Here is a 20,246-nt window from a genome sequence, read left to right on the forward strand (position 1 = left end):
ATTCTACTCCTAGGTATTTACCCAGGAAGAAAAGAAAACATACTCCTATTTAAAAACTTATACTAATATTAATAGTAGATTCATTTACTATTGTCCCAAACTGGAGACGTTATCTATCAGTTGGTGAACTGACATATTGTATCATGGTTATATGATAGAATTATGCTTTATAATAAGAAAGGAAACTACTGATACTTGCAGAAAGCAATATGATAATTCTGAAAAAAAATGCTGATTGAAAGAAGTAGGTCGAAAAAGAATATATACTGTATGGTTTCATTTATATAAAATTTTAGAAAATAATAGCTATTATTTAGTCATAGGAAGCAGATACTAGATTTCTGGAAACAGGATGGGGAGTAGCTAGGCATGTTGTTGTTGTTAAGTGCCATTGAGTTCGTTCCAACCCATAGCGACCCTGTATAGGATTTCTGAGGAGCAGCTTGTGAGTTTGAACTGCTGACCTTGCAGTTCAAAGGGCTTTGCAGTCTGGTGCATTAACCCACAGCACCACACCAGGATAGAATAGAGGAATTAAAATGTGCATAAGGAAACTTTGGGGGTAACAAATGTTTCAAAATTTTAATTATGATGATAATTTTATATGAATAAATCTGTGTCAAAACTTATCACATTGTACTCTGCAATTTTGGATAGTCTATTGCATGTCAATTATACCTCATAAAAGCCTAAAAATGTGGATTATTTGCATAATTGCTGGATTGTCATCATATACACTGATTAGTATACTATTTTTTCCTAATTAATCAGAATCTTTCCCAATACAGTTTCAGGATGATGGCTGTAAATATGCTTTAATACCTAACTCTGTTACCCATTGTGCTATATTCTATATTTGCATAATCACCACCAAAAGTAACCAGATATACTTCCAGCTATTCCTTTACTCATTAATATATTTATTCAACAAATATTTTTTACATTATTGTTATGCTGTTGTTGTTGTTAAGTGCTGTTGAGTTGGTTCAAACTCATACCCACCCTGTATAGGGTTCCCAAGGAATGACTAGTGGGTAAGCTTGAACCGCCAACCTTATGTTCAAACCAACTTCACAGTCCAGTGAATTAACCCACAGTGCCACACCAGAACTAAATTATTATATATACAAGTAAAGGTGCATTCTACAATATAGAACATTTAACATATTGTTGTTATTATTAGGTGTCATAGTGTCAGTACCGACTCATAGCTACCCTGTGCAAAACTTAATGATACACTGCCCAGTTCTGGACCAATCTCATAATTGTTGCTACACCTGAGCCCCAAAATTATCCATCCACAATCTGGCTGGCTGTAGAATTTATTTCAATCAGCTTTTATAAAAGACAAATACATAATTTTTTGACATAATTTCTTTGCTTTTCAATACACTTTGTCCATCTGTCCATAAGCTTTCATATTCCCTTATTAAAATATGTTTTAGGCTGAGTTGCAAGCCACGAATGCACTGCTGTCTTTACTTCTTTATCAGAGATTAATCTTTGTTCTTAAAGGGCTGCTTTGAGGAGACCAAATAAGTGAAAGTCCGGTGGAGCAAGATCAAGACTATGGGGAAAATGCTTTAACATCTCAAAACAAAGTTTTTGCTGAGTGTCAAGTGTGTGGGGCCACCCATTGTCATGCAAAATCACAATGCCCTTGGATAATAGTCCTCTGTGTTTAATCCCAAATTTAGATTTCAGCTCTTCAGTGAGGATCTCACTGTAAGAAGTACTGTTGATTGTTGACAGTGTTCTAGTACTGGCCCTTCAGAGTCCCAGAAAATTATGAGCATCAATTTTCCATCTGATGGTTAATATTTGAACTTGTTCTTGGTCAGCGATTGAGGATGTTTCCATTCCATACTTTGCCATTTACTCTCACGCTCTTAGTGATGACCCCATGTCTCATCACCAGTAATTTTTTTTTTAAAGAAACATTTATTGTCCTTTGAGTATCAGTCCAAATTTCATTTGCAGATGTCTATGTTTACACCTGCACATCAGTGACCTTGAAGAAAAAGCTCTCATAAGACAGTGTAGCCAACAGAAGTTGACTAACCTGATTTGTCAGTTTCCACAGCCTTTTGGGTCAACAGCCTGATTTGGCATGAGTGCGGACAATTCTCTAAACTGATATTTGAATTGCAGAGTTGTGACTTGCTATCCTTCATAACCATGTGATATATTTCCTTGAGAGTATGCGAGCTCTGTGAGATGTTGCAGCATATGAGAATCTGGAATGTGGGGGAGAATACTGAGGAGAAGGATAATTAATGTTAGGAATTATGAAGTGGCATAGGAGGCTTCAAGTGGTGCTGTAGGTAACCACAGGTCAGTGATTCTAACCCGTCAGATGCTCCTTGGAAATCCTATGAAAAGGGTCATTATGACTAAGAACTGACTCTAACACTTTAGAAGGAGCCCTCGTAGCATACTGGGTTACATGTTGGGGGTAACCACAAGGTCAGCTATTAACCAGCCGCTTAATAGGAGAAATCCGAGATGTTCTGCTTCCATAAAGATTTACAGTCTCGGAAATGTTATACAAGGTCCCTATGAGTCAGAACCGACTCCAAGGCACACAAACATCACCATTGCACTTCAAAATGATTGAACACTTGGGATATCTTTAACCTCCATCTCACAGGGACCAGTTTCGTACTGATCCTTCTAAAAGAAATTGTTACAACACTGACACGAATCTATTCAACTTATATATTTTATGAGAACTATTACATCTTTTTGTTACTGTTATACAATTTTTTCTTTTATAATTTATAAACTTCCAAAACAACAAGCAAATAACCGCTTCATGACAGAAACCAAGTGCAATAAAAATTGTTACAGGTGAGAAATGCCATATGTGAACTGACATTTCAGCACTGCAGGACAGCATTTTAATTGCTCTCTTAATATACTCAGTTCAGCCTGGGGTTGGAGGACATATGGTACATTTCCTGGGACTGAGAACTTTTCTAAGATTTTTATTATTTTTCAATAGAATTCAGAATTTTAATGTGAAATTTTCATAATTTAATCCATTGTACAAATGACATTCTAGTCTGTTGTTTTCTCAGACCAAAGGATAATCATCTAAGATGTTGCCATTCAGAGTCATCAGAGGTTAATGACATTTCGCAAAGTCACACAACAATCATTTTGTAAATTACATCCTCCCAGAGATTTCCTACTAAGTCTGAAGATGAAAATGTCTTCCCCAATGTTATCAGCAAAGCAGATTATTTTTCTGCCAATGTTTGTCATTTAAAGTGTTGTTTCATCAACACTAAAAGTCAATTTTCCTAAGGTCCTCATTTCAAGGAAAATAAAAAGTGCTTTTCCCCTAATTCCATGAGAGAAATGAAGTAAATTTAAGGCAACGTTGTTAAATGCTTCAGTTTCATCATTTGTTTCAGAATTTATGCAATTGTTATTTGTGTTAGATGCCATCAATTCAGTTCTAACTCGACCCTACGTACAATAGAAAGAAACTCTGACCTGTCCTGCACCACCCTTACAATTATAGTTATGTTTTAGTTCATTGTTGAAAACACTGTATCAATCCATCTTATGAGAATCTTTCTCTTTTTCACTGATTTCGTTTTACCAAATATGATGGATGTCCTGGTGTGGTGCTGTGAGTTAATGCTGCAAAGTGCCAGACAACAAGCTGGGTGGTTCAAGCTCACCAGTCGCTCCTTGGAAACCCTATGCAGGGTCGCTATGGGTTGGAACCGACTCACAAGTCACTCCTGATAACATGTTTTAAAGTATCTGAGACAACGTTTCAACATCCTCATTTACAAGGAGAATTCTCACTTGCTTCTTTCAAGACAGATTTTATTATTCTCTGTCAGTATATGGTCATTTCAATGTTTTTTACCAAAACTATAATTCAAATGCATCAATTCTTCTCCCATCTTCTTTATTCATTGTACAACTCTCAAATAAATACAATAGGATTGAAAATACCATGATGTGGGTTAGTTGCACCTTAGACTTTAAGGTGACATCTTTACTCTTCAACACTTTAAGTAGATATTTTGTAGCACATGTATCCAATACGACTATTGACCATTTATGCATCTTCTTCTTGTTGTTAGGTGCTGTCATTCAGTTCTGACACTTAGTGACCCTGTGCACAACAGAACAAAACACTGCCCAGTCCAGCACCATCCTCACAATTATAACTACAGTTGTGCTGCCACTATGCCAGTCTATCTCATTGGGGGTCATCCTCTTTTTCACTGACCATCCAATTTACCAAGCACAATGTCCTTCAGGGACTGGTCCCTCCTGATAATATTACCAAAGTACAATAGACAAGTCTCACAATCTTGGATTCTAAGGAGTATTTGGGCAATACTTCTTCCAACGCAGATTTCTTTGTTCTTCTGGCAATACATTGTAACTTCAATATTCTTCTCCAGCACCATACAAATACATCAATTCTTCTTTCATCTTCCTTTTTCATTGTCCAACTTTCACAAGTATATGAAGCTACTGAAAATACCATGGTTTTGGTAAAGTATATCTTAAACCTCAAACTGATATCTTTGCCCTTGGACACTTTAACGTGGTTATGTGCAGCAGATTTACATACTGCAATATGTCATTTGATTTCTTAACTGCTGCTTCCATGAGTGTTGATGGTTGAAATGAGCAAACTGAAGTCTTTGACAGCTTCAATCTTTTCTCCATTTATATGAATGTTATTATTGGTTCAGTGGTGAGGAGTTTTGTTTTCTTTATATTGAGCTGCAACCCATACCGAAGGCTGTGTTCTTTTACTTTCATCAGTAAGTCTTTTAAGCCCTCTTCACTTTCAGCAAACAAGGTTATATCATCTGCATATCGCAGATTGTTAGTGAGTCTTGCTCCAATCCTGATTCCATGTTAATCTTTACATAATCCAGCTTCTCAGATCATTTGCTCAGCATACAGATTGAATAAGTATGGTGAAAAAATACAAACCCTGTGTGCAACTTTCCCTGTATTAAAATATTCAGTATTCTCTTTTTGCCCGTGTGTGTGTGTTTGCGTGTGTGTGTTAAGTGTTGTGGAGTCATTTCTGACTCACAGCAACCCTGTATAGGGTTTCCTAGCAGTGGCTGTTGGGTTTGAAGCCCTGTCCTTTTAGTTCAAAATGGTACTGTGGTCCAGAAAATTATCCGGCAACACCAGTCCAGGACTCCCTTCACCCACAGAAGTTTTCAATATTGAATTCTTTGAATATTTTCTTCAGTTCTTTCAGCTTAGAAAATGCCGAGTATATTCTTCTCTTTTGGTTTCCTAACTCCAGGTCTTTGCATACAATGCTTGACTTTGCTTCTCAAGCTGCAATTTGTAATGTTCTGTTCAGGTCTTATTCCTCCTCATTTCTTCCATTCACTTTAACACCTCTGCACTGAAGAGCAAGTTTCAGAGTCTCTTCTGACATCCAATTTGGTCTTTTCTTTCTTTCCTGTCTTTGTTATGACCTTTTGCTTTTGACTTGTATGATGTTCTTGTTATCCCACAGCTCTTCTGGTCTTAGTTCATGTGTGCCTACTATACCATCTTTGTTCTTGAGATGGTTTCTGAATTCAGCTGGTATATGGTTTCTAAGTTCAGGTGGAATATTTGGACTTTCATAGACTTGTTCTAATTTTCTTCAACTTCAACCTGGACTTACATATAAACAGTTGATGGTCTGTTCTAAAGCTGGCCTCTGGCTTTGTTTTTGCAGATGATATTGAGCTTTTCCACCACCCTTCCCACAGAGGTAGCCAGTTTGACTTCTGTGTATTCCATGTAGTATAATCATCTTTTATGATTGCAAGGGTACTTGCAATGAAGAAGTCATTTTGGCCTTGCAAAATTCTATCATGTGATCTCCAGCTTTACTTCTATCACCAACGCCATATTTTCCAACCACTGACTCTTCCTCTTTTTTCCCGTAATTTGCATGCCAATCACCAGTAATTGTCAATATATTTTTATTCATATTTGATCAATTTCAAACTGAAGAAGTCAATAGAATTCTTCAAGGTCATCCTTACTAGCTTTAGTGCTTGGTGCATAAATTTGCATAATAGTGGTATTAACTGGTCTTTGCCGTTGTTGTTGTTGTTAGGTGCTGTGGAGTTGGTTCTGACCCTAAGGGGCCCTATGTACACCAGAACGAGACGCTGGCTAGTCCTGCACTGGCCTCACAATTGTTGGTATGCTTTAGTCAATTGCTACTGCCCCTGTGCCAATCTATCTCTTTGGGTGTCTCCCTCTTTTAGGCTGACGCTTCACTTTACCAAACAGGTCCCTGCTTGGTCAAGATAGGTCCCTCATGATAATATGTCCTAAGAATGAGAGACAACATTTGGACATCTTGGCTTCTAAGGAGCATTCTGGCTGTACTTCTTCTAACACAGATTTGTTTGTTCTTCACGTGCTCTTGTGAATCTTTGACACAATTTTAGGTGTATTTCTTGAAGCCAAATGGATATTATCCAATCATAGACAGTAGTGTACTTCAAGACAGACCTTGAAATGTTCTTTTTGGTGATGAACATGATGCCATTCCTCTTTAATTTGTCAATTTTTAGCATAGCAAACCATGATTGTCAGATTCAAAATAGGTACTATCAGTCCATCTCAGGAGTCACCGAAGGGTAAGCACTGGACTGCCAAGTTAGTTTGAACTGCGAGGTCACTTTTGAAAACTCAGCAGCTCCTCAGAAACCCTATACTAGGTTGCTATGAGTTGAAACAGACTTGATAGCACTTGACAATAACAGAAAGTCCATTTCAGCTCACTCATGCTAAGGTATAGATCTTGATGTGTTACACTTCTTTTTTGACAACTTTTAATTTTCCTAGATTCATATGTCATACATTCCATGTTCTGATTATTAATGAATATTTGCAGCTGTTTTTCCTCATTTTGAGCTATGCCCCAGCAGCAAATGAAGGCCCTGAAAGTTTTACTCCATTCATGTCATCACGGTTAGCTCTATTTGGGGGAACCACACTTCCACATTCATAATTCGAGTGCCTTCCAAACTGTGAGGCTTATCTACCAGCACTATATCCAACAATGTTTCTTTGCTATTTATAGCATTTTCCATTGTTAAACATTCAGAAGAAGTCTGCCTCTCTTATCCTGTCTTAGTCTGGAAGCTGCAATGAAACCTGTCCACTATGGGTGACCCTGCTGGATATTTAAAATACTGGTGGCACGTCTTCCGTCATCACAGAAACACACAAGCCATCACAGTATGATAAACTGACAGGTGGATGCATGTATCTATTGACCATAAGTTCATTGGAAACAAAATAATTTTCTTTGAAAATACAAATTTTTGTATGCTGTAAGATTGTGAGTGGTTGGTCCTAATTGTAATGCATGAAAACATTTCAGTACATCATTACTATTGCTTGTAAGATTTTCACGTAATTTAATATAATTTTGTTTAAATACTGCACAGAGAATTACTATGGATTTAGAGTCCGGAGACATATTTTCTAATCACTGTTCATAGCAACCTCTCTTCATTTTATTCAGCACGATCCATCTGAGCATTATCTCTTATTATGAAATTAACACAATAATATAATGTTTATCTGGCAGAGTTTTAGTATAGATTAAATGGGGTAATATATTTCATTATGCTTTTTTAGCATAAAACAAGTCTATAAAATGTTAGTCACAAATAACACTTGTCATATTTGACAACTTTCTGTGACACATGTAATCTGGGAAATCATCCCAAATAGCGAATAGCTGAAGCATGGTTTTATATCGTGTTCTCTGTGATATAAGTTTTTAATGCTTATCAAATCTTATTTGGCTTTTCCAGGTTTCAAACAGAGCTGTTGTCCCTCAGCTCAACTTAACTGCCCAGAGATAAGAAAAGACTATATCCAGGCTGTCTTCTTGAAACAAGGCAAAAATGTCATGAACAACATTCTTTTTGCAAAAAACATGTAGGAAAACATCAAATTAATATCTCAATGGTGTATTTTGTAAATTATTGTTACATAATCATAAGAAATGGTATGTTAAAATTATACCTCCTTTGGAGATGTAGGATAAGCACTGGACTGCTAACCACACTAACCACAAAGTCTGTAGTTCAAACCCACCAGTCACTCTCAGAGACCCTATACTATGAGTCAGGAATGACTCGACAACACACACCATAATAATAATGGATGGAGTCCTAGTGTGATGACATAGGACACGCACCGGACTGCTAACTGCAAGATTGGTAGTTCAAACCCACCAATTGCTCCTCCAAAACACTATACAGGCTCACTATGAATGGGAATCAATCAACAGCACTTAACAGCAACATTATAATGAATTGCTGCAGAAACCACCTTGAACATATATGTCTTTCTTTCTTTCCTTATCTGTGACTTTTGAAATCGACTATGGTATGATCTAGTTTAATAACATTCAGTCTCTGCTATTTCTACAATTTCCAAGAAACAGCGCTACTTTCAATCTAATTTGTAAATATACAAGCAGCGTATATAAGCCTATACCCAGTATTAAGTGTATAATGAGTTTATAGATTCTTTTATTTAATCTTTAAATAAATTGACATTCAGATATTTCACTAATCACCATCTCCACAGTCCTACCATCCATATTTGGCATTGCTCCTGGGAATACAAAGGGTGATTAAATCCTACTTCCAACAACTGATAGTTCCAAGAATACTAATACACTAAAGCACAAATAATGGAAAACAAAAGTAGAGAGAATAATGCTGAATTAAGAACCCTTGATTAGCATATATTTCCCATACATTTCAGAATAACTAGAGATATTATTTGAATCAAATAGCCAAGGAAAACCTCAACTTCCTTTTAGAAAAGATAACTGAAGCTGTACCTAAAGGAATATAGGTCATTGATAAGAGCTACTTGGCTATGATAAGTGAATGGCCAAGAGCATCTTCAAAGACTGAGGAGGGAATAGGGAGGGCAGACACAGCTCAACCATAAAACTATTGATTCTTCAGGCTTTTCTAGGTATAGTATATCATCTGCAAATAGAGATCGCTTCCATTTTTATTTCTCTAATTTGTTTATCTTGTCTAAACACAGTGGTTAATGCACAATACTTCAGATTATGTTGGAGGTAGTGGGCTTCCCTGTTTTTAATTCTAGTGATAATTATTTCAGTGTTTTTCCATTATATAAGAGGATTAATGCATATTGATGAGTTCAATGTACAAATAATCTTAGAAGAATAACTGCTATTTTGTGTGTCTTCATCTGGAATGGAAATTTTCAATGAATCTTTTCATATCTGAATCAGATAAACCTTTAAAAAAATGTCACCTTTAGCTATTCACTTTCAAGTCCATGCTTGATGACTCACTTGTTAGTCCCTCTATGTCAAGTACATAGGTAATATTTTCACTTTGTTCATTATAAGCATCTCAAAATTTGCTGATTTTTATGGTACATAATAACTAGCATGCACATAAATATTATTTTCTAGTTTGTAAAGATGATTATTCTAAAAACGTTAAATTTAAGTGGACTAGATATTATACTAAAGTAAACATAAAATATAACTGCTTTATTTTATAGTTATTGCTTTTGTTTTCTTTTTAAGTGAGGATAAAACTGACAAATTTAAATTTTTTAGGAAAACAGTATTTCTGACTTTGATACCTTTCAGGGTTTGGAAACAATTAGGGAACATTTAATGATGCAAAGTAAAAACTTTTTTAAATGTGTCAGGATTAGAGATATTATTTTCAAATAGTATCAAAGCCAAATTCTGTAATATTATTGAGATGATTAAAAAATGATGGTGGAAGGAGTAGTGTCCGGTCCCTTCCTGTCCTCTAAGGTCCTACTGCCTTACACCATGGTACTAACATGTTGTCATTGAGTTCATTTCAATTCATGGCAGCCCCTTGTGTGTCACAATAGAATTGAACTTCATACAGTTTTCAATGATTGATGTTTAGGAAATAGATTGCCATGCTTTTCTTCTAAAATTTCCCTGAATGTATTCACACTTACAATCTTTCAGTTTGCCTCCAAGTGTGTTAACTCTTCACATTATATGATGATGCTGTTGATGTTCCATGCTATCAAGTTGATTCTAACTCATAGTGACCCTGTGTAGGCTTTCCAAGGAGCAGCTGGTAGGTTTAAACTGCTGACCTTGTGGTTACAATCCAGTGCTTATCTTCCAGAGCCACACCAGGATTCCAAATTATGATAGAATATATAAAGAGATAATATTTGGTGTTAGCAGTCATGGTGGAAAAAAATGATCCTATGAAACTCACTTTGGAAGGTCACTTTTAAGAATTTCTTATTTACATGAAAAGATAAATTGGGTGCAACATCTGAACTCTGTGACAATATTCAGCAAGTTTTTACTTTTGTGTATTTGGCCATGAAAATATCTGCTTGGTAACATATCATGTGTGTTATTAAAGCTTTTCCTTTTGTGCTTACATTTAACCAATTCTGGGATTTGTTATCCTTTAGTAAGAAATATTAATGATGCATGTATGGTGGTGGGAGTGTTAATGTGCCTAGCCTAGTTAAATAATATATGTTTGTTGTTGTTTCTAAAGACGAGTAGCTTAAAAAAAAATGTATAGCAGCAACATACCTGGAATGCAAAATTAAATGAGATATAGTTGCTATTGTTAAGTGCTATCGAGTTGGTCTGACCCATAGCGACCCTGTTCAGTGTTTCTGAGGAGCGACTGTTGGGTTTGAACTGCTGACCTTGAAGCTCAAACTGACTTTTCAGTTCAGCGCATTATCCTGCAGCACCAGGCCTCCAAATAAGATACTGGTGGCATACAATTCATAAGGTGACTGCACTCTGCCCACATGGTTCAGTCTTTTATTACATCAATATTCTCTTAATGAGTATCTCTGGAGTGTGTAGAAGACATTGTGCTAAGTATGTGGGCAAATCAAGTGATTAATAATAACTGGTCCTTACCTTGGAATAATCTAGTGAATTTTAACCTATGGTCTGTGTGGCATCTTCTGCCTCTGTATGAATTTCCAAATGCATTGCTTATGGTATGACAGAGACATCTTAGTGGCAAAGAGGATGTTAAGCGGATGAAATGCTTCCTATTTTTCTCTTTATTTTCTGTGCCAATTTAGGCAGACAGATTCTAGTTTTCTTTAAAAAAATATATGGATATTGCAACAAAAGTTTTTGCTTGATAAATCTGTTTCTCTTTTATAAAAAAAAAAATAAGAACCTTCTTACCTTACCATGCTATCAACTGAGTTATCTTGATATAAGCATTCAAAACAAAACAAAACAAAAACTCAGATTATCCAAATACACATTTATTCATGCCTTCAACAGATAACTGTGAGAAGTTTGTGAATATTTTATAAATTCACTTAGGCCTAAAGCATATTCAATTTTTGCTTGTTCTTAGAAAAGATTTAACAGTGTTTTATATACTCCCAATTCAACACTTGAGCAGTTCAACTTAAAGACCTTCTCTACACAGTCTCCAACTTGGCATTTCTCCTTTTCTTGTAGATTGCCAATACAAGAGAAACCCTAGACCACATTCACTGACATGATCCTGTTCTGCTCTATTTCTCTGAACTGCTTCTCCTGAAAAGGGGTGAAGAATGAGGGAGTCATTTTCCTTTTTGCTTCTAGGCTCAGTGCAGTCTCTGAGAAATACCTGGAGATTTTGCAGAAGGAAATCTTCTGGTGACCTACCTCTGAAAAATCAACCACTGAAAACCATACGAAGTTACAGTTCTACTCGGACACACAACAGGAATCATGCATCAGAACCAACTTGATGGTAACTGATTTTATAGTCATCACCACTACGGTTTCTAAAATCAATTTATTCACCATCAGAATGCTTTTTTAAATTGCTGTCCTTTGAAAGTGTCACTCTTACTACTAGTTATACTCTGATGTTGTAAATCATTTTTAATAACATGAACTTTAACTAGCCTTCCCACTCTCACTTCACACTTTAAAAGGTAAATACTTTTCACTTTCTTCTTTTGTCTCCAACATTCTATATTTTCACAGACTTCGTAGAATCCCAATTCTTATAGGATCCTCCTAGCTCTACGAGTTCTTCTGATTTTTATTAGTTATAAAATACCACAGGGTATTTTATACCTGGAATACAGGAAAATTAAAGTATTAACAAAAAACATTTTTTTCCTTTAAAAAATCAAATGGAAACATACATCAAACACGAAACAACAGGTTATCCCAACTACTGAAATATTTCAGTTCCTTCTCAACTGACAATATATTTGGTTCAGAACATCTCCCTTCAATGTGAAAGAAATCGATTCCTTTCTATTTACAAATCTTGATGTGATTGTTTTTAAAAGAGTTCCTAAAGTCATTTTCTAGAAAATAAAGCATAATTCTTCTATAATAGGGCTATCTATAGCCGCATTAAGCTAATCAAAAAAAGGCTAAAAGCAAATTAGGGGCCTGTCAGGAAGCAAATGTTTACAAAATTTAATTCATGTGTTTCTTAATCACCTGAAGGGAATATGGAAAAGATTTCTAACCATTCCATGCATTAGGAAATTTATTTAGGAGGGCTGGGTAAGAGATTAGAAATCTGCACTAAAAGAAATATTATATAGCTGTCTCCTCCTCTCTGCTCAGCTGGCTTCCTAGCGTCTACCCGCCCTCAACTCGCGCGGGGAGGCTCTGCTATCGCGACCCCGCAGCCCAGCTTTATGATTAGTGATGACGAGCCCGGCTATGACCTAATCATTTATGCGGAGGATTTGGAGAAGGTGTTCATTCCTCATGGACTAATTATGGATAGGATCGATTAGCTTGCTCGAGATGTGATGAAAGAGATGGGAGGCCATCACATTGTAGCCCTCTGTATGCTCCAAAGGGATAGTAAATTTTTTGCTGACCTGCTGGATTATATCAAGGCACTGAACAGAATTAGTGACAGATCCATTCCTATGACTGTAGATTTTATCAGACTGACGACTTACTGTAATGATCAGTCAACTGGGGACATCAGAGTAATTGGTGGAGATGATCTCTGGACTTTGACTGGAAAGAATGTCCTGATTGTTGAAGATATAATTGACGCTGGCAAAACAATGCAGACCCTGATTTCCTTGGTCCTCAGGCGGTATAATGCAAAGATCGTCAAGGTTGCAAACTTGCTGGTGAAACAGACTCAAGTGTTAGTTATAGACCAGACTTGATGGCTTTGAAATTCCGGGCAAGTTTGTGGTAGGATATGCCCTTGACAATAATGAATACTTCAGGGATTTGAATCACGTGTGAGTCATTAGTGAAACTGGAAATGCAAAGTGGTAGTGGTGTGCTGGTGATGTGCCGTGGAGTCGGTTCTGACTCATAGAGACCCTGCATAGGGTTTCCAAGGCTATAAATCTTTATGGGAGCAGAAAGCCTCATCTTTCTCCGGCGAAACAGTTGGTAGTTTCGAACTGCTGATCTTAAAGTTCGCAGCCCGATTCGTAACCACTGCGCTGCCAGAGATCCTTGGAAAAGCAAAGTACAAAGCCTAAAATGAGAGTTCAAGTTGAGGGACAGAGTGGAAACATCTGGAGTCCCAGTGACCTCACCAGTAAACTTATCAATTGTTCTAGTGACCATCTGCTTTATTCACGCATCTTTCATGCACCTTCTCCAAATTGTTTCTGTGTTGTATATTAGAAATGTCCGTTGTAGTTCAGAACTCTTTATTTGCACTATAATCCTAGAGGCTATTGGTTCTCTCTAGATGGGTTGTGATTTGACTTGTGAATGAAAAGTCTCTGAATCCAAGCAACAAATGAAAGGAAAAAATTGAAGTTGTATTTGTACGAAACATTGAAAGAGAAGATACATTAGTTTTTTTCATTGATATTTTAATTTTTTATATATTCACGCAAAACCGGAAGTCAGTGGATCTTGTTAGTTATACACCATGAGAAGCAGTGAGTTTTCCTATCAGTGGCAGTGCTGAAGAGGTTTGACTGTGTCCTGAACCGATGCTAGTATCGTTTCTTCGTATTAACTGAAATGATCCACTTATTCAGGTGAACCATTGTTAATTTTTCGTTTTAAATTGAAATACATAAATTAAAAAAAGAAGAAATATTATATAAAGACTGAAGCATGTTGACCCCATACTTGATTCTGAAATACTAATTAAGCTGTTCTGAGGCCATTTTGGAGTACCTAGATGGTAAGAACGGTTAATACATTCAGTTTCTAACCCGAAAGTTTGGCAGTTTCAGTCCTCCCAGAAGCATCTCAGAAGAAAGGTCTGCCAATCTATATCCAAGAAACGAAACCATTGAAAACTTTATAGAGCACAGTTCTGCTCTGCCATGTAGGCGGTCACCAAGAGTGAGGATCTGGGTTTTGGAGGTTCATTTACTTCACATTGTTGATGGGAGGATGATTTCCTTGGAGTTAACTGATAATGTGTTTAGTAGGCTTTTGAAGGATCTTTGAGGTGAGCCTTTTCAATACAGAGAATTTTTAAAACAGTTAAATATTCTCTACCAATGTTTTCTTTTGTTTCTGAATATTTTATTAGTCAGACACAACTTCTTGAGTTGAGCCTGTGATGTTTTCATTCCTGTGCAACTCATTTATATAGTTTTATTTTCTGTGAGTTTTTATTGGTTTGGTCATTCCATTTTTGTTGTTGTTGTTTAGGTCACTGCTCTTTATTTTATTTAAGGTTTTTATTGTGGATTGAGTGAAAGTTTACAGGGTAGATCATCAGTTTTACATTCAACAAATCATACACCTTGTTTCATTACAATGATCATAATCCCTTCCATGTACCATCAGGTAACAATATTTCTCTCTATCCACTTTACCTTTTAGAAGAAAAAAAGAAAAAAACACTCAATCATATATAATAATTTACATCTCCAAAGGGCACATTCTGCATATTTGCATCCTGGCCACCAGCATTTAGTTCCTCAGCTGCTCCCTCTCTCCATGTCTCCGTCTCTGGCGTCACTGCTTCTCTGGATAAGGTCCTATGTTCTGCTTGTGCTCTTCTCCCTTGATGGTCCTAGGGTCCTCTGTTTCTGGACTGTAAGATTAACCACTCCCCTGTTTTTGTTACAAAACTTCTACCTTTATAATAGTAACAGTCGCAATTAGTCATAATAACAATTATTCACTATTGAATCATATGAATCTTATGCCCATCTCTTTTCACCAGATCCATTTAGACAAGATGAAATCTATTCGTGGGGACCCTTTCTTTCACCCCATACTCTTAAACTAACCTTCCTCTTGAAACCTTGTAAGCCAGTCACTTCGTGCCTTTATCGCCCCCTCACTTTAGGAAGGAGCTCTGGTAGCATAGTAGTTACAAATCGGGCTGCTAACCTCAAGATCCGGAGTTCAAAACTACCAGCTGTTCCATAGGAGAAAGATGAGGCTTTCTGCTTCCATAAAGATTTACAGCCTCGGAAACCCCATGCAGGGTCGCAGTGAGTCAGAACTGACTCCATAGCACATAACAACAAAAACAATGCCTATAGGTTGCCCGTCCCTATCTACCCTGGGTACAGAGGGGACAGCTTTGGTACTTGATCTCAAGACTCCTTCCCACTCTGTTGGTATTTAGAGTAACTACCTCTCTGAGTATATATAGGTCAAGTTCATCAAATTGTAACAATTTACCCTTGTTTCCTTTATTAAAAAAAAATTATATATATTCAATCTTTCTCTAATCGAGTTCTAATTACCAAGCCACCAAGACTAGGTCAAATGGGTATTGTCTGCACATTTGAGTGTTCTTGTGCATCTCCTCTCACTTCATATTAGCTGGATGGTTCACTCTCAGCTCTAGCCCTCTGTGGCTCTATCCTTGTCCATGGGCTTAAGTGTCCTCAGGTCTCACTACACTTTGGACCAACCAGCCCTTGCTTTTCTGTCTCTCATCTCCAGGTCAACAGGAGTCAAGTGTCCTCAGGTCTTAACACATTTTGGACCAACCAGCCCTTCCTCTTCTCTCTCTCATCTCCAGGTCAACAGGATTCAATGGACTATGGCTGAACTCAGTCCATTTCTTCATTGCTGCCTTTCCCCCTCTTCCACTCACCAGTAGACCAGTGTGGTTGCCAGCAAGCTTGCATGCTTGTTTGTGTGTTCCCTTTGAGTTTCAGTCTTAGAGGGGAGTTTGTCCTGAAGGCAGTTGATTGCTAGCCTTGATGTCTTCCTGGCAAACAGCTTGATTATTCTTGTAGTAGACAGCCATGCTGACATTTTTGTTTTGGATTTTTCCTGATCTTTTTTTGAAGATATATCTTCTGTCACTGTAGCTGTTTCAGACTGGTATGCTTGTCCTTGCTAGTGGAAATGTCACACCTCAGAAGGTTCTGGATGGGTCAGGATTCCACCTAAGGTTCTGTACTCTATAAAGGCTTTGCAAGAGTCCTGTTTCACTGGGCAAGTTGTAGAATCACTTTTAGGTATTCCAATCAGTTATAGGCTGAAGACGGGCTTACAAGTTTTCTCTACTCATGCTTCCCAACTTTCCTTTCTGTCCCACTTAAGTATCTATTTTACAATAGTAGGCAAGGGAAATCAATATTCATAAGACAGTTAAGCATTTTAGTATTATTTGCCCTCTTCAAGCTATACCTAGATCCCTGCATCCCAGAGCCCTGTTGTTCCAAGGTTGACCATGCATCACTCTTTATCTCTGTCCCACTTAGGACATGCAAACTTGTCTCAGTGTTCCCCGATCTACCTTGTTGTTCCACCTTCTCCCCCTTCTTGTATTGCCCTCCCCAACACCCAAACTGAACCCTCCACCCCAACCCCATTATTGTGGTTACCTTATATTCCATTAATTCTTCCCTCCATTTAAGATAGTCTGTTTTATCCAGTAATCTACCTGATCTTCTTACCACCTGGACCTCTGTTCCTCTGTGTTTACCTTGTCTCACATTGTAATAGTTTTGATCATAGACTGACCTCCCAGATCATCTGTTCTTATAATTTTATTTTGTTCTTGACTCTTTCATTTGTCGATTGAGTTCAGGGTATGCTGCCACATATGTCATTCTATAGTTGTTGTCTGTTCTTGTAACAAGGAAGCTGCAAGCCACCACATAACATGGATGAACCTTGAGGATATCATGCTGAGTGAAATTATTCATTCACAAAAAGAGAAATACTGCATAGGACCATTTTTGTAAAAGCTTAAGAAAACGTACCCACACTAAAAGGGGGGGGGAGATATATATTATTTGTTGTTTAAAAGGGTGTTGGGGGTGGGGTGAGTGAAGGGAGGTAACCCAGAACAGAGGGTAGAGAATAGAGAAAGGATAGGTGTTGGGGGGTGCAATGCACAAGAAAGCAGATGGGAAAATATTTAGGCAAGTTTGTATGGGCTAAGTGGGAGAGAGTTAAATAGTGATGTATGCTCAACCTTGGAATAACAGTGCTCTTGGGTACAGGGCTTGAGGCATGGTTTGAATGGATAAAAGAGGGGAAATAATGTTAGGATGCTTGGCTGACTTTTGAATCTTGGTTTTGCTTTCCTACTATTGTAAAATAGACACTTGAGTGGAAGAGAAAGGAATAGCCAGAAACATCACCATAGAAAACGTACAAGTTCGTCTTCAGCCTGATTGAAATACCTAAAATGGGGCTAGAACTTGCCCAGTGAAGGAAGCTTCCTGTGGAGCCTTTATATTGCATAAGACTTTAGGTGGAATCCTGATCCCCACCCAGAATCTTCTGAGGTGGGTAATGTCTGCTTGAAAGTACAAGCAGACCAGGCTGGAGTGGCTGTAAGAACAGTAGATACTTCTTGAAAGAAAGACCAGCAAGAAAAATCAAAAGCAATAATGGCAGTCTGATTCAGTACTACAAGAGCAAACAAGTTGTTTGCCAGGCAGTCTTCAAGGCAAGTGGTCGGTTTCTCTCAGGGCAAACCCTATTCCAAGACTGAGACTCAAAGGGGATACAGGAACAGGCATATGGTCTTGCTGATGACCACATTGGTCTACTGATAATGGGAAGCGTGGGAAAACCTAGGAATGAAGTTGTGACCTAAGTTCAACCATGTTCACTAGACTACTGGCAACTTGGGTTGAAACCTGGTTGGCCAACAGTATTGCAAACCTGGGGACTCCTGGGTCCAGGGACAGAGACATGGCAACAGAGGACTAGAGTGGGGAGAAAAGCATCCAGCTGATATGAAGTGAGGGGAGATACAAAAGAACACCCATACTCACAGATAGTACCCACTTGACCTGACTTCAATGGCTAGATGATCAGAACTCGATTAGAGGAAAAAAGAAGAGGAAAAAAAGAGTAATTTGCTACAATTTGATGAACTTGACTTGTATTTATTGATGTAGTCACTCAAAAGAGGGAATGAATCTTTACAATGAGGATCGTTCCCATCCCCTGGGTTACACAGGTTGGCAGGGATTCACAATTTAGACATGGGCTACCTAAACTAGGGGGGCTACACAGGCAAGACATGACTGGCTTACAAGCTTTCAAGAGGGAGCCTAGTTCCAGAGGGTGTGGGGGAAGGTAGAATCTCCACTGAGTGCTTCCCAACCTGTCTGGATGGGGTTGGTGAAAGGAGATGGGGATAAGACTCTTGTGGTTCAAGAGTGAATAATTGCTATCAGGACTGACTGTGAGTGTTGCAAATGCAAAGGTAGATGTTTTGCAACAAAAGGAGGGGAGTGGTGACTTTGCAGTCCAGAAGTGGAGGACCCTTGGACCATCAAGGAAGAAGAGCAGAGTGTAGGACCCAATCCAAATAAGCAGTGACGTCAGAGATGGAGACAGAGACAATGATGTGGAGAGATGGAGCAGCTGGGGACTCTGGACTCAGAGAGGGAGAGGGGCTGTGTGCTGACATCAAGGGGCGGGGGGCAAGTTTGTGGAGTATGCCCTTTGGTTATTTGAATGGTTGTATATTCCTGAGTGCTTCAGTGTACATCCAAAAACACAAACAAACAAAAACAGAGGAAATGGAAGCAAATGCTGTTGAATGGTGCATGGAGGGGATTGTAATCATTGCAATGAAATGAAATACGAGAGTATGAACATAAAGCTGAGGTTCTCCCATGTAAACTATCACTCAATTCGCAATAAAAACTTAAATAGAAAAATCAAAGATGTAAGTTTAATAATGAAAATGCATCTATTGGAAAAACCAATCCATCTTATCAAGTGTCCCTTATGGATGCAAAAGCTGCACAATGAAAGAAGACAGAAATATTGATGTATTTGAACTTTGGTGTTGGCATAGAATATTGAATATGCTGTTGACCACTAGAAGTATAAACAAATGGAGTCAGAAATAGAGTTAGAATTCTCCTTAGAAGAAAAATAGTGAGACTTTGTCTCCCTTACTTTGTATATGGCATCAGGAAAGACTACCCTAGGAAGGAACATCCTGTTTGGTATAGTAGAGGATCAACATAAATGACTGAAACTCTCAATGAGGCAGATTAACACAATGGCCACAATGGTCTCAAACAGTCCAACAATCATGAAGATGACACAGGACCAGGCAACGTCTCCATGAGTAATAGATGACTTGACAGTGACCACTAACAACAAGAACAACAATTCCCCCATTGAGAGTGACATGTATTTCTGAAGAGACTCTGAATTAAAAAAAAAAAAACCTGTGTGCTTTTGCAAGAAGACAATCAGTTAGAGTCTTTGACTACCTGATTGAAACTTTTTTTTAAAAATGCCACATTTAAAGAGATGAATTGGTGTTATAAAGTGGATTCACTGTGGTGTGCATTCAGAAATCCCTGAATTATCAGTAGTTAGGAAAGCTACAAGAGACTTGATTGTAATGATTCAAATATACCTGTTTCCTCCAAGATCCGTTTATTGATTATCTCCCTCTTTGTACCATGCAGTGTGGGTTTCCCAAGGTGCTATTTAGGATCACATCCCATCCAGAGTTTCACATCATCTATTATCCTTCTAAAATCATGAAGCTTTATAAGAGAATTCTATTGCCCATGTGAAAAGAAAGACAAAGGCACTTAGGATTAAAAAAAAAAAAAAAAAATCACATGGACCATTCCTATTGTGAAAAAGTTAAAAAGATTTCTAGTCAAGAAATATTGGCTATTGAATGTTTTATAAAGTAAGGCAGTGTAATCAGTCTTGTAAATTTTGACAATACTCTGCAGTTAATTTAGGGATTAGACTGGTATGTCTGATAATACATGTCAGCCTATGGAAGCATGAA

At 37.7% G+C, this 20,246-nt stretch overlaps 1 pseudogene; it reads left to right on the plus strand.

The window, feature by feature from the left end:
• The first annotated feature begins 11,794 nt into the window (after positions 1-11,794).
• On the plus strand, positions 11,795-13,336 carry LOC102824692 (annotated as a pseudogene).
• The last annotated feature ends 6,910 nt before the right edge of the window (positions 13,337-20,246 follow it).

Source organism: Chrysochloris asiatica, unplaced genomic scaffold (genome assembly GCF_000296735.1).
Source record: "Chrysochloris asiatica unplaced genomic scaffold, ChrAsi1.0 scaffold00038, whole genome shotgun sequence".
Taxonomy (NCBI): domain Eukaryota; kingdom Metazoa; phylum Chordata; class Mammalia; order Afrosoricida; family Chrysochloridae; genus Chrysochloris; species Chrysochloris asiatica.